The 16,388-nt window shown below is 35.7% G+C and overlaps 1 long non-coding RNA gene across 1 annotated transcript; it reads left to right on the top strand.

The window, feature by feature from the left end:
* The first annotated feature begins 1,371 nt into the window (after positions 1-1,371).
* On the top strand, positions 1,372-14,833 carry LOC140846168 (uncharacterized). Its single transcript, XR_012125084.1, has 3 exons — positions 1,372-1,482; positions 11,186-11,281; positions 13,019-14,833. It is a non-coding gene; the product is annotated as an uncharacterized lncRNA (long non-coding RNA).
* Positions 14,834-16,388: the final 1,555 nt, after the last annotated feature.

Here is a 16,388-nt window from a genome sequence, read left to right as displayed (position 1 = left end):
GTTCTTGAGAGCTAGGAATGCTGAGGGGTCCTGGGAAAGGTAGTCTCTTGAAAGTAGGGTGGTCTCTTTCCGTTGGCACTGTGCTGAGGGCTGCAGCCAGGTGTCTGGCATGCAAACAGAGGCTGCAGGACCTACCCGAGGAGAGGTTACTACTTCACTGTGCCATCGTCTTAAACAATCTTAGAGCAGCTCTGAATGTCCTCTTTGTTATGTGGTAGAATAAATTCCTTTACTGCTTAAGTTACTTAGAGTTGATTTTTCTGTTACTTGCAGCCAATGAAGTCTGTTATCAGATCTCAGGTATAGTTTCAGGTCTTTTCTTGAAGAACTTACAGAAGCTTTGACGTATTTATCTACTTTTTTCTTTCTTGAAATTTGTGGCTTCTCTGAAACTTAAGAGTTTCCAAATTGATTTTCCCCTACATTACTAGACACGCTTCTAGATCTCCCTTTGTGTAATCCCTAACATTTAGAGTTTCTTAGGGCTTGGACGTTGGCCCTTTTTTCTTTTTTCCTGTACTTTGTCTAGAGTTGATCTTATTTTCCCTTGGCTTTTAATACCATTTGTACCTTGTTTCCCCCCACGTGTCTATGTCTGTTACAGCTTTGACCTCTGAATCCCAGGTACATAGTTTTGGCTTCCTCACTGGTCTTAAACTGAAAAAGTCCAAGATGGAGTCATTAATGTTTCCAAATGGTCTGCACCTTCTTTACAGACCCCCAAACTGGCTTAAGTGGTTACAATTATTAGTCAGTCAACTCAAAAACATAGGAATCATTCTTCACCCATGTTCCACATCCAGTCTACCAGCAATAATATGTCTTGAATCTGTCTACCTCTATCCATCTATCACCATTACTGCCTCTTTGGTTGCGGTCAGAGATACCTTTAGCCAACTCAATACAACAGCCTCTTAACCGATCTCCCTACTTTTGGACCCTATGATCCATCTCTAGTGCAGCAGCCAGTGTGTGCTTTTTTTTTTTTAAATTGGAGTATCATTGATATACAATGTTATATTGGTTTTGAATATACAACACAGTGTTGAACAGCTACCCATATTATTAAATCCTCACTCTCACCAGTGCAGTTACTATCTGTCAACACAGGAAGATTTTACAGAATCATTAACTATAGTCTCCATGTTATACTACTATCACAAAGACCAACTTATATTATGATTGAGAATTTTTGTGCCCCTTTAATCCCCTCCCAAGCCACCCATCTCCATGAAACGATTTCATTTTAACTTTATGGCACTTACCAACACATCTATACAAATATACACACATGTATACATAATATGTATGTATATGTATAAATATATATGCTCACACATGTTGATATATTTAATATTATAACTCCCTCTAGAGTGTAAACTCCAAGATGACAGGCCAATGCCTGTTTTGTCCACCTAACACCTACCACTGAACTTGGAGGCCAGCCAAGTAGGAGTCCAGTTTTGAAGAAGTTCTAAGCAAGTAAGTGGGTATGATATACAGGAAAACAGGTCCGTCCAGCTACAGCTAGGCTTGCAGTATCTGGATACTAAAATGGTGTTAGTAAAAAGGGCTGGCCTATATTAATGCCAAGGCAGAGACAAATGGCTTTTATACTGTTTCCATACTGCCTTGTTGATACGAAAATCTCTTAGACTCTGGTTGTGATAAGACGTAGAATTCAGTTAGCTTTCCCCAAACAGAACTAATAATATGTATCTCATATGAAAAATTTCTTAATTTTTGCAGCTACCATAACATTACAATTAAGTACATTAGTATTAAATATTGATTTGCTATAAATTTAATAAAATGATGATTTCCTATAGATAATTTGAATAACATGGTTGGGAAGAAACAGTATACTGGAATATTTTGACACAGTCTATCGAGCTAAATGTGAAACCCAGTTCTAACAGTTACTAGATTTGGAGAAAGGTTATCTATCCTTTTGTGCTTGTTTTCTCATTTATAAAAATAGGGCTGCTTTCCCTATGGCAGGGCTTTTTATGGAATTTATAAAGGAATGTACATGACCATAAATGTCTCAGGTCTTGGCGCAGTATTGGGAGCTACAATGCTTCAAATAATCAAAAGAGCTAGTGATGTAATCTTATTGTATTTTGTAATTTAACTTGTTAATGAAGTCAAGGCATGCAAAAAAAATGTTTTCAAAAAAGACAGAGTTAGACATATTGACTAAAGAGTCATTTGTGTGGACATGAAATATGGGCTGAGAGGGTCAACAAGATCTATGGAAAAGCCAAGAGAACAAAATGTAGAATTCCAGTGGTTAGTGACTTATTATCAAATATGACTGATCCATTTATTAAAGAAATCATTTCTCCACTCATTTATAAAAAGCTGTGAATCTATAAATAGTATGTCCAAGTTTATATTGTTTATATTGTTACTTTTTTTATACTGCAATGTCCCTGAAACACTATTTTGCTTCCATTTCTACAGTCTAATGAGCCATCTAGATGCTAAGTCATGCTCAAATCTATTGCAAGTCGCTTTACTACCAAAGCATAACGCTATCGCTCATCTATGCATAAACAAGGATTACAGTGCCCTGTAAAGTTGAGTTTAAAAGGTCAGGATGGAACAGCAAAGATTTTGTTTTATACTGAAGAGCCACATGACATTATCTATTTTGCTTGTTTAAATGCTTATTCTATCTTTGGAATCACACATCGATGATTTAGCCCTTACCATTTTCTGATTATTCCTTTAAAAATGGCATAAAATTCTCCGTTGGGGGAATGCCATCTACAATACTTATGCAAAAGGCAGTATTAGAGCTTAAGCACACACATTCATTTTCCTATCCACACTTCCCTGCACCATTCATGAGCCACACTCATATTTGTCACATGGGAGGGAGAAACAGAGAAACAAGCCATGTCCCTTCTTTTCCCACTCTCAGTTCAACAAGGGAACCCTCAGCTCCAAATCTCAAACTTCATTCCAAATCTTCATCATTTGCCAAGTCCTGTATCAACCATGCTCACAGTAAGCTCTCACCACTCTCATTTCCTATAATATCACCCTCTATAATAATACCCTCTAGAAAAATAATTCTTGAAATCCTATCCTTTTGGTTGGTTTGTTTGCTTCTCTTTAGATCTGTAGCCTTGAAAAACAAATATTTATTTTGATAGCCTTAGAAAATCTATTCAACCTAAAGGAATATGAACCTTGATTTCTTTTTCCTATGTCTGCTGTAATACATTTCATCTTTTCTATAAAAGCTCTCTATATAAAATCTCTATTTTTCAAAATTTAAAAAGCATAAATTGAATATTTGCCTCCCTCAAAAATGATCCATATGATTAATTTCTACATTTATGTAATGGAAAAATGCAAATATACATACAAGAAGAAAAAAATATGAAAAGTAAAATATGCTTAATGGTATCTAGCCTAATACTTTTGGGTGAATCTTATGGCAGGATCAAGTCCATATTCTGAGTATTTAATTGAGATTCAATAACTAATTACACATACAACATCAACTACTATGCTGCTTAGATCAGTTACTATAAACTGTGAATATTTATTGCTTCTGTTAACCTATATAGCACACTTGATGTTTGCCCCTTGTTAAACAGAACTTTAATCCTGAAGTAATTAATGTACACCTCTCTGATTCTGTCACTCTCTCCCCTCATTTCTCTTCAGATTAAGCATATTATTCAAGTTGAGATTTCCTCTGTGGGGCTGCTGAATAGCAGGGTATTAGAGAGACACAGCAAGAGGAAAAAAACCCACAAAAATGATAATAATAATTTGAGGCACAAAGTTATGTATGACTGGTGCCTCTCCCATTTTCAGAAAGTCACATAATCCTTCTTTACACAGATCACGTTCAAAACTCAATTGCATGTAAGTAGGAGTTAGCCACAGCTCACAAACACTTCATCACATTATCTGATTGCATTTAAATTGTTTTTAGGTAATTTAAGGAACAGATAATTTGCAGGGAGTCTGGAAATAACAACACTTTCCCACAACAACAGTCAAGTTTCTCCTGTTCATCTGTTTTTAAAGTTAAATCCTTTTCATCCCCAGGGTGAAATTTTTAACAAAGGCGGGTTTGCTGTTAAGACTGCACAATACTACATAATCCCACCATACACCCAAGCCAGGAATAAGACCTGAATGCCAATCTCAACTCCACCCCTAAGAGCTCGTTTAGGGCAGTACACGTGTAAATTTCAGATACCAAAATTAGTTTCATAGTCTTCCTCCTCTGGTCTTTTAAAATATTCTTTAAAAAGTATGAAATCATTACTATTTTTTATGTTTTCACTCTCAGGGTTAGATGATTTCAGAAGGCAAAATGGGAATTGTATTAGGAATATTCCAATCCCTTCTATCCCAACAGGATAAAAGGTGCCTAGTAAATTATCAGCAGTAACATTCTTATAGAACGATTAAGTGGAATTTGTCTTTGCTGCTTCACAAAACACCCTTTAGTCAACTGTGATACCACTTGGCACAAGACAGTTTCTCAATGCATTCTGTAAGGTATGAAATCAGCACAAACCTAATGGATTCTACAAGTAAAATAGGCATGATGTGGTTGAGTAAATTTAGGACACACCAGGAAAGCTGAGTTGAGTAAAAGTAAAACAGGTTTTCTTAGAAGATTTCTCAAAGCTCTTGGTACATTATTTTGAATTATGAGCCCCCAAAATGAGGGGGTACATACACAGTTTCTCAAAGCAAAGGGAGGAAGAAGTGCACAGGCTGCAGAACGAGACAAACTTGGGCACAGACCCATGTGTACCTTGTTGTCACTCTACATTTATAGGCATGACAATCTTTCTGTGCCTTAGTTTTCTCACCTTCCGCTTTGTGCAGTGGATAAGAGACAGTCTCAAAAGAGAGAGAGAGACAGAGAGATATCCTAATGCTCCCAGGGCTGTCACTTAGTCACTTCAGTTCTTAGATAAGTTACTAGAAGCTCTTCACATCTTGGTGTTTCTTTTTGAAGCATAAAGATAATATCTACTCTCAGATTTATTCTAAAGATTGAAGTGTTTAATAGTTTTAAAGGCCCCAGAGGAACCTTTGCTTAGGTAGTAAATGTGATTTTCTCTCTCTTCATTCCCTTCTATCTCACACCCAAGAATTCAGAATCTCTGTGCTGCCCATGCTTGCCTTGTTCTTTCCTGGTCTGCTTTTTTTTTTTTTTTTTGCCTGAAACAAGATCACAACCTGTATTTTTTACCTCCCCATTCAATTTGCATGCTGTTTACTGAATTGTCTATGTTATCTTGTCACAGTTAGTATTTAGGTAAACTAAACTCCATCAGTATGTTATGAACTCTGAATATCCATCCCCTACAAATTCAGTTCATGAAGGAGACCTAAAGACCAGCAATGATGCAAGAAAATGCACACTAGCCAGCAGAGGAAGTGGTGCCCCCAGCAAACTACCAGCCTTGCTCTGTGAGCCTGACCTTGCCCTTGGTTGCCCTTCTGATGCTGTGCTTCTCTTCGAGAGTGGACAATTTACATATTGCAGTTGAAGTCAGGCAGAAAAAGAATGGAAAGAGAATAAGGCATGTGGGTTCTGTTTGGCTCCACAGCTTCAGGCTTCAGTTCTTACCTCTGTCAAAAAGAAAACTTAAACTGAAGTTTTTCCTAGGCAGGAAATGTAATCAACACCCACAAACAGTGTATGGAGAGAAAAGAGAGGACTCTGCTGATGATTTTACATACACACACACACACACACACACACACACACACACACACACACACACAAGGCATATTTTTAAGAAAGTATATGAATAAACCACATTGCAAGTATTTTAAATCTGTTGAAGTCTAGCATCCACATTACTTAACCTACTTTTGACTCCTGTCATCAGTATCCTTTTTCCTAAATCAGGTAGACTTTAGCTCTTACTGTTCTTGACCCTCTACAACTCTTGACAGCTGGTCACTGATTGCTGCCTTGTGCCACTTTCTCTCGTCTGGCATGAATGGCATGATACTGTCCTAATTTACTTTTATCACTAAGTCATTCCTTTTAGTCCATACTAAATTCTCATGTACTGACTGCCTATTCTTTGAATCTCCACCTTTGGTTATTTCTATGCAAGCTGCACACTCACTAGCCCATTTTGCCTATACCCAGACATTCAACCACTACTCATAGATTCCCTAAGTCATCAAATATTTTTTCACTTCTCATATATATTAGAAATCTTATGATAGACAAAGGAAGCAGTATTGAAAGAGATTTAGTCCCTGAAATCATATCATACACATGAACACTTCTAAATTGTGGTAAATACCATTAAATAAATGAATACGGTGCTGTCAAAAATAATTAGATTGGAAATGAATGAGAAGCTACTTTACAGTGATTAGAGGGGCTAATGGAGAAAAAATGGAGGGAAGTCCTAGGGTATCATACATCAAGAATTATGAGTCATAAAACAAGTCTTAAAAATTTCATATATATGAAATCACATAGAACATGTTCTCTTACTATAGTGTAATTCAATTACAAATCAATATTAATAAGTAATGGAAAGTGTAAGTTAAGTAAGTAGTTCACTACTAAATAATTCATTACTGAAAGAAGAAATAAATGGAAATTACAAAATATTTTGAACAGAGTGATATTGAAAATATGTCAACAAAATTTGTGATATATAGTTTCCTTCCAGGGAAAAAATATATCATTGTCATTATTTAAAGAGGACATGTGGAAAATCCAAAATCTATTTAACCCTAAGTTAGAATTGGGGTGTTTATTTAAAGATCTCTAGATAGAAAATCAATATAAATAATAATTAAATGTCCCTATGTCATGAAAAAAATCTCAGGAAACAAAACCTTAAAAATAATACCACTCATAATAGCATCAAAACATAAAATGCTGAGAAGAGTTCAGACAAAATATATGCAAAACCCCTGCAACCAGGAAAACAAAACTTTACTGGGAGAAATTAAAGAATTATCTTAATAAAGGTGTGTGTGTTGGGGGAACACCATCTTCATGGATTGAAGATTTCCAAGTTGACATATGGATTAAATATTATCCTAGTAATCTCATAACAAGCATTTTGTAGAAATTAGCAAGCTGATTCTAAAATTAAAATAGATATACAAAATGCCAAAAATTATCTACAACAAAGTAGTAATAGTAATTCAGACAGTATGTATTGGTGCAAGGAGAGACAGACCAATGGAACTGAATAGTACAGAACTAGAGCCACATAGAAATGGACCCTTGACTTTGAAAATTAGCACTGTAGAGCAGGGTTTAAAAAAGCTCTTTTCTAGAAATTGTGCATGGTTAAATAAACAAACACAAAAGTATAAAACCCACTTTACAAAATAAATCCCAAGTGGATGCTACATATGTAAAAGGTAAAAGACAAAAATTCTAGGACAAAGATAAATATGACTTTGTGGCAGGGAATGATTAAACACAAAAAAATGCTCTAACAAAAAGGAAAGTAGTGATAAATTAGACTAGATTCATACTAAAAACTTCTTTTATTGAAGGACACAAAAAGAATGAAAAGGTAAGCCTAAAATGGGAGATTATACTTGCAATACATATAACTGACACAGGGTCTCATATTAAGGAAATAACATAGATCTTTTTTTTGGCTGCTTTTTTTCTTTTTGGTATCATTAATGTGCAATTACTTGAACAACATTATGGTTACTGGAATCCCACTATTATCAAGTCCCCTCTACATACCCCATTACAGTCACTGTCCATCAGCGTAGTAAGATGCTATAGAATCATTACTTGTCTTCTCTGTTTATACTGCCTTTCCCAGGACCCCCCCCCAACCCCGCTACATTATACGTGCTAATCGTAATGCCCCTTTCTCCCCCTTATCCCTCCCTTCCCACCCATCCTCCCCAGTTCCTTTCCCTTTGGTAACTGTTAGTCCATTCTTGGGTTCTGTGAGTCTGCTGCTAACAAAGACCTTTTTTTAATTCAAAAAGAAAAGGTCAGGCAATTTGTTAAGCGGGCAAGAAAACTGAACCAGCATTTCATGAAAGAAGAGAGCCAAATGACCAATAAACAATGATATTGGTCAAGGAAATACAAATTAAAACCTCATTAAGGTACCATATCATTACATAATCTACCAGCATGGTTAAATTGTGAATACACATCTGCCAAAATATATAAAAAGGCAAAGATATTGAACAGCTAGAACCTCATACACTGTTGAAGAAGTATAAACCTAAATGGGTATGATCACTTTAAAAATGGTCTGACCATGATGTACTAAATTTGAACATGATTCAGCAGATTCCACTCCTACATTTGTAACAAACAGAAATAGGCAGACATGACCTAGAAGATACGTATGATAATGTTAATAGCAGCAGTATCCATCATAGCTCCAGACTAGAAAAATGCTAATGTTTTCCAGCAGTTGAAAGATTAAATAAATTGTGGTATATCATCAAATACCACTACACAATGGAGTACGATATAGGAATAAAATTAATGAACAACAGCTACCACAACTAGGTGGGTGTATCTCACAAGAAAACTTTTAGGGAAAAAATCACACAAAAATGCATACTCAGTGATTCAATTTGTACAGAGCTTTAAATTTTTGTAGTGTTTGAAGTCAAAATGGTGATTACTTCTGGGGAGGAGAGCAAGATTATAAACAGAGAATAAGTGGCTGCTGATATGCATATGGTAGTTCAATTTCTTGACCAATGTACTGTTCACTTTGAAGTAATTTATGGAGTTGTAATCTTATATGCACTTTTCTACATATCTTTATACATCAATAACAAAAATATCTTACCTAGAAATGTCAATATTATCATGTCTTTTCAGTGTAAAATCTGCCACTGCCTTCAAGATTCAGTCAAGAATTCACAAGGCCCTTCAAATTGCCTTGTCTCATTTTTGCCTTTGCCTTAGAGATATCCTGTCCTCTACCCACAAAACTGCTTGCAGTACTAAGAACACACTCTTTTTGTGACTGCCTTTAGCATGCTGTTGAAAATCTGTAAAATGGGCTTTCCTTGTCTACTTAGCTAATTCCACTTACCTTTGAAGTGCCACTTCCTCCAGGAATGGGTTAAATTTGATAAGTGACCCCCAGTGTAGGTTAAATTTCCCTCATTTGCATTCTGTTAAGACCTTGTTACACTGCATAAGGGCTTTTAAAGCTATTATAATTATCAGTCTATATGTTTATCTTTCCCTGGAAATTATGGGCTCTTACTCAATTCCATGTCTCCAGTGCCAAGCACAATGCTTGGCACATTCAAGCCCTTGATAAATATTGTTGAATTAAATTGTCTGCCTGTTGATTGGTTAAGAAACATAGCCTCAGTTGTAAATGGACCATACAGTCAGCTTGTTTATGCATATCAGTTGTGTTGTACTTGGAAAGAAAGGGCTGCAAAAGGGAACTTAAGAATTATAATGGAATCAAACACCAAAATTTATACTCTACAATCATTGAAAGTTGGAGCATCTTTTTCTAGTTCACTAAAATCACTTTCTAGTCACTCTTCTGTCAGTTGACTCTAAATGGATTTTAATGAAATAAGATTTTTGTTTGGGGGCATTAGAGTATGTCTTACTCCTCAATATGAGCAATCTGAAATTTGCAAATCTGAAATGTGAATTAGTTCTGTATCTTTTCTGAATTCTTTCAGAAATTGAATCACAAAAAAGATGTGGCCCAAATCTGCACATTTCTTACCAAGGTCTTAATTTCTTAATCATTTTGGTCAGAGCATTTTTCACATAGCTATCTATTCCTAATAAACATTACTGAATGAATTTAGAGGCTCTTATGTTTATCTCTGTCAAAGTAAAGTTTCCAAAATGCTATTTCCATATTTACAGAGAGGCAGATTAAAAAGAAAACCAGCAACAAAACCCCTTACTACAAGTGACATGATGAGAGCTATCCCCATAAGCCTATGGCAATGACATTTCCATGGACTTCACTGAGCGTATCAGAGAACAAAAATCCCCAACAGTATCTCTGTGGCCCATTATAAGCATCTTTGATGAAAATTCATTTAGCAGAACTCAAACATCTTTAAATACCGTGCAAAGACAAGCACATGAAGCCTTTCTCAGCAGCATTCTGTAGCATGTAAACAGATAAAGCATTTTAAGAATAACAGGTTGTTTGTTCTTCAGCAATGTTTTTCTTCCCAAATATATTAGCTAGAGTGCTTTGATTTTATGTAGAGAGAGCTTACTCAAAAAAGAATCTAAAGGCTATCATCATCTGCCTGTTTTCCATGACTTAATGACTCTCAGGTATGGAAGAGGAAGTAGCAGAATGTCAAGGTTATACAAATGTGGATCTAAGTACTGCTGGAGACACAGAAACAGGTTCTTTCGCTTTTCACATCTCCTACTGTATTCTTTCCAGATTGGCTTCTGCTGCCCACCATTCCATTCGATGAAAAATGTCTCTTTGAAGCTCCTAAGATTATGTATTGCAGATACAGAGGCTGTACAGATAAAGAGGCTGACTCTGTTTCTCTCTCTGTGTACCTGCTGTATCTGTGTATACATATGATGTTATAATTAAGTCATATTTAAATAATTTTACATTTATGTTTGAATTTTACATAGATGATAAAATAAATTTGTAATATTTGTATGTAACATGATAGACCACTTAATACCTGTATCTTTAATGCTTATTGAGACATATATTTTATGGTATACAGGGCTCTGGGGACTTGTTTCAACTCAAAATACATGTATCTTTGTGTATATGTGTGTACACACCCATGTATATATAAAGTATATCACAGACATTCACACACACCCATCATGAGAAAGAACAGCTGACTTGCCTCCAGTGTACAATTTGGACCAAGCATCGATGGCTGATTAGAGGACTAGTCTGACTTAGTAAAAGCATAGTTTGAATGGGCCTCTTTCAGCCCTGTGAGTCAACAGCATGTCAAGTTACCTAAAAGGCAAAATGAAGTCTTAAACAAAAATGCCAGGAAATGCCTATTCTATTAAGTAAAGGACCAAAGTTCTTCTAAAATAAGAAAACTATACATGCTTAGCAATACCAGGGTTGGCATTCAACAATGATTAATCACCCAAAAGAATCGTTGTATAATTAACACTACATTTACTTGTCCTTAAAATAGAATATTGTCTCCTATCATCTCACAGATAATCTTTGGAGTGGGACCAATTCAGGAAGATTCCCCATCTCAAACAATAGATTCTTTGTTGTCCTGAGAATGGGAAGCTTACATTTTAAAATTGGTAAGTTTTACCTCATTGATATATATCCAACTTAATTAAAAGGAATTGTGTTTTTTGTTCAGAATCTTGACATTTGATTCCTGCAATATCCAGGAATTTCATTAATTCAAGAGTCAATTTCATATATTTTTATAAAATATGTATCTAATTATATATAACTGCATTGAAATGTTTGCCTTCTTTCTAAGATAGTAAGAAGGGACTGAAAAACGAGGAGAAGTGGGAATCCAAACAAATTTACAATTGCTACAGAAATAATAATAATAAAGCACTGAAAGTAGGTATTAATCCCAGTAATTTAATATTTTACAGTTAATTGACTGAAACTATTAGAAAAATTTATCCTATAATTTCAACTTATAGGTTCACAAATTTGTTCTTTAAATACCTGATAAATTTCATGTTTTTTATTTATGTTAATAAAATGAAACATTTATCAATTTGAGTTCATGGCTGAGGTAAGGTGAATACAGTAATAGATTATTAAAGAAGGATATTGGAATTCAAAGAGAGAACTTGAAGGGGTCTCATGAGGGTAGTGTTTTTAACAACATCTATTGTTCTTATTAATAAACAGAATGGGAAGAAACCAGGTGAATAAAAATATTGAATGATACAAACTGTTTCACTTTGGGAAACTTTTGAGTTCATATTACAACCAACAATTTTACATTATTGGGTCTACTGAAAGGACCAAGAATCTGTCAGTTATTCAATTAATGTTATCTTCAAGAAAAATAATTTTGCTCCATCATTTTTCATGTATATGTAATACAAAATTGTATATAAAAAGACTATTAATTGAAAAGTACATACAAATATATATTTATAACTATTTAATAAATAACATATTTAACTTCAAAATCATGTGATATCTATATAATGCTGAGGAAGATACATCTGTGGTATAATAGAGATTTTATTTCAACTCAAAGTATTTAAATAATGGATAAAAAATGTTTTCACACATTTTTAAAGCTAAAGAAATTTTCAAGAACATAGATGATAGATGACCAAGGAAATGGATGACTGGTCATAGTTCTTGCATTGTTTGAAAGTATTTTTGTCTTAGCCAAAAAAGAAAAAAACAATAGAGACACATTTTTTAATTTTTAAAAAGTAATTGGGAATAAAGGAATGTAAAAGAAGTTTATGTAACAGTAGATAATATATATTTGATACATAGTTTTCCATATATAAAACAGGGTTAATGAATCATTGCTTTTTGACATAGTGAGTACCCTTTCCTCCTTGATACTGTTTTTTAAAATCTGTTTTCTGTTTCTTTCATTTTTACTATGGATAAACTTCTTACTAAGTTTTTTATATAAATGGTTATGGTATTGGATAGTACAAACCAGACTCTATTGTGCCCCCAAACACACATTCAGCAATATTCTGTCCAGAAAGGTATTTACACTATGTGTAGAAGTATGCCCAGGCCTGGCTTCTTGCTTCCTCTCCAATGTTAGATTTCTTCTTTTATCTGTTATTTTTTCCTCTTGGCATTATTCTTTAATGCAAAACAATGAATTATGTATATAAATTTACAGCTGCTTAAATGAAAGAAGTTACTTAAAACATGTGATAGTGCTAAAATGGTTTCTAACCTTTACATTTAAAGCAGCAGCTAAGAAATGGCATTTGCAAAGATATCCCAGTATGTTACTGACATTAACTATTTAAAGCATGCTCTGTATATTCTTTAATAAAGAGTGTCTTTTCTCGTCTTTGCAGCAAAGAAAAACTGGTCTTACTTGGAGTATAAATAAAAAAGCAGGTCTCAAGTCTGTGTCCTATGATCTCACCTGTCAAAATAAATACTTTTACAGACTTAAACAGCATTTCACAGTCTTCCTCCCAACCTGCTCAGCGGGATGCCACTGGGAGAGGCAGCCACCGTGACTCCACCCATCACATGCTGCTTGTAATACTATGGCTCAGTTGCTGCAGCCACAGAGGCTAGAGGAGCAAAAAGCACGATTTACTTCTCTACTCTTGAGTCCGCTTTCCTGCCACAGCACCTTCTTCCTACGCACCCTGCCCACTCTTGGCCAGCCCGCAGAGTCACAGGAAGACTTGTCTGAGGTGTGAGAGAAACGACATATGCGCCTGGTGAGCATTATGCACAGTCGTGACTTCTCCAGGTTGCCTGGCATTTGGAAGGCAGGGGGCAGCACACCTGGGCATTGCACAGGTGGTGGAGTCAGACAGAAGTGTCCTCAGGTGGCCGCGATATTTACTGCATTTTCTGTCACCCTGGGCAAGTTACTTAACCTTTGTGTGCCCAAGTTACTCCATTTGTAACAGGATATGAATAGCTGCCCCAAAGATGGTCAGGAGGAAATATTAAATAATATACACGAATTTGTTACCCAGGTTGCGGCACAGTCTCCAAATAACAGCTATTGTACTTTTTAAAAGGATAAAATTAATAAGTAGAGGTGTAAATGAGTAACAGTGATCTTAGGAAGCACTTATCATCCAGTTGTTATTTCCCCGCTTAACTCCTTGTATTGAATTCTGCTCTTTACTGAAAGCTAGGCCATTTTTAAACACGCTGCTTTTACCGAACTTTCTGTTTCCCTGACTGAATGAATCCTAACTGAAGGAACACTCTATCTTAACATTTCATTCTTACACATCACGTTCAAGTGTAACGCTACTTCCAGAACTTCCTTGACTGATGAAGTACTGGCATCCATTCATCATTAGAGTGACCCTTCATGCCTTTTACAAAATCAGGGCCCAAGTCATGTAAATTCCACACCACTGACATGTCTTAAATATCTTCTTTTGATTCCCAAAGTACAGACTGCCTTAGTACAGACTCCCCTTACTAATGTTATTCTCATAGCCTTCCCAGAGCCTCTCTGCCTCCTCTTATGACTTGTCCGAAGCACCCGCTGACCTTCATATAATGCAATCTGATCATGCCACTCCCTCGCTTGGAGGCCTGCCGTGATTTCCACTGTTTATATCATAAAGCCCAAACTCCTAATCACAGCACAAGAAACCATTCATGTGACATCCGTGACTATCCTTTCCTACTCATCTCTTACTGTGTTCTGCTTGCCAGTCTTGCAAAACTATCTAGAGATCCCTCATATCCTATGCTACAAGCCAGAGAAACCCACCTGAAACCTCTAGAGCCAAAAATGGAAGGCGTTGCTTCAGATAAAGGAATGAAGAACACCCCATTTCTGGTGTGGGTCAGAAGTTCAACCCGGGCCAGAGGGAGTGAAACTCTAAATAAGAAAGTCTTCATTGTTACTCAATGCATGGCCTCTGATTTCTGCCTTCTTAATTCTGTTCCGTTCTTTTCAATGTCTTGACAGTTTCTCTGCTCAGTTCAAGGAAGAGCCTGCCCACAATCCAGAGCTCTACCTAAAATCCTCTCTGCTTCAGAACCTATCACCGATTACTCTGCTCTGTTACTGTTACACGTCAAGCTCAACTCATCACTTGGGCAAAATCTTAGCTCAATGGTCAGATTACATATTGGTTTCTGTACGTTTTTTTGTCTTCTACTCACCAACAAAATGTCCTCCTCTATAGAAACACACACACACACACACACACACACACACACACACACACACACACACACACACAAAGAAAAAACACAGAGCATTATTTCCCTGGGCACAGAATGGGGGACCTCTAGCAGTTTAAACCAGGAATGGCAGATGGCTGTGGAAGGCACATCCACTAACATACACAAACATACTCAAAGCCTCTGTGCTTCTACCTGGAATACACTTTTTTCCCCTTTTTCTGATGATAATAACTATTCTTCTTTCAAAACGCTATAAGCTTCTTGAGGACAAGGATTGTATCTTGTTTCTTGTTTATTTCCAGCCTGGAAAATACTAGGCAGTCTATAAATAGTAGTTAATTAATGAATACATATATTCTTATCACCTCTTTGTAAGGTCTTTCCTGCCTCTTGCAAAAAAATGGCCTCTCCCTTCCTTACAACCCATTATAACACCCTCTACATATACCTTTTGAGAAACAAAAATACTGATTTATTTATTTGATGCCATCACTTTACTAGAATGTAAGATCCTTGAGGAATCATGATTTATTAATTCCTAACAACATTGCCGATGCAGAAAATGTCTGTTGAATGAAAAACTGAATAAATGGGCAACTTTCACAAGCCCTTCGCACACCTAATATTCTTTCTGATTGATTCTCCCTTTGTGACAGCACTATTTTATATAAGGTTATGTAGTTCAGCAGGAAGCAGAAATAAGTACAGCTGCACAAACCTTGTCACTGCACAGAACAGGCCTTACACATGCAAGCAGAGCATTTCTTTTATCACTGTTCCTAGTTTTGTAGGCCTTTCAGCACGGAAAGTGGTCCTTTGTACACCCACGCTGAAGCACTCAGAGCACTTCATTAAAGGTCCTGATACAGAACTCTGATTTGCCCCAAGGACACAATTATAAAGCAAGTCACCATGGAATGTACTAAATGGCTCTGTTTTAATACCCCTTTCAGTGGAATACACAATTTTTTTGTTCAGACATCACCTAAAGGGTATATCATATGCCCCAAATTATCAGAGGTACTATCCTTATATTTCCTTCATGAACTCAACCACACTTTGTCTTTTCCAGTAAATTGCTAGTGAGTCAGATTTTGGAAATTAATCCTAAAAGACAGTAACTTTTCAAGCATGGAAATAATAAGTATTAATTTCAGTGTACAACCATCTGTTAAGTTAATGCCCATAAGGGATTTCTTCCCGAATGATTTGTTTCTGCAGCTAATGGAAAGTCAAAGTTTTGAACTTTGAATAGTGGCAAATTCTTTACGTATATACCAATTTGTTTCCAAAGCTAATTAACTTTCTTCAAGCTATAAGTATTTGTATCTTTAAAAAAAAATATCTCTATAGAATGAAGTAGAAAGTGATATGCTCTAAATTCCTGCTATCTGGGAGTAACCCTAATGAACACTATGGCTTTTAAACTAATTTGTTTTCAACTTCACTTAGGATTGTCTAACATCTTTAGATTTTCCTAATGTTAAGTTTGCCTCAAAGTTTTAACCAAATTTGGTTGAATAAACCAAAAGTACTATTTTTTTAAAA

The sequence above is a fragment of the Manis javanica genome, chromosome 14 (genome assembly GCF_040802235.1).
Source record: "Manis javanica isolate MJ-LG chromosome 14, MJ_LKY, whole genome shotgun sequence".
Lineage (NCBI taxonomy): Eukaryota > Metazoa > Chordata > Mammalia > Pholidota > Manidae > Manis > Manis javanica.
This window is presented reverse-complemented; position numbering and strand designations above follow the sequence as displayed.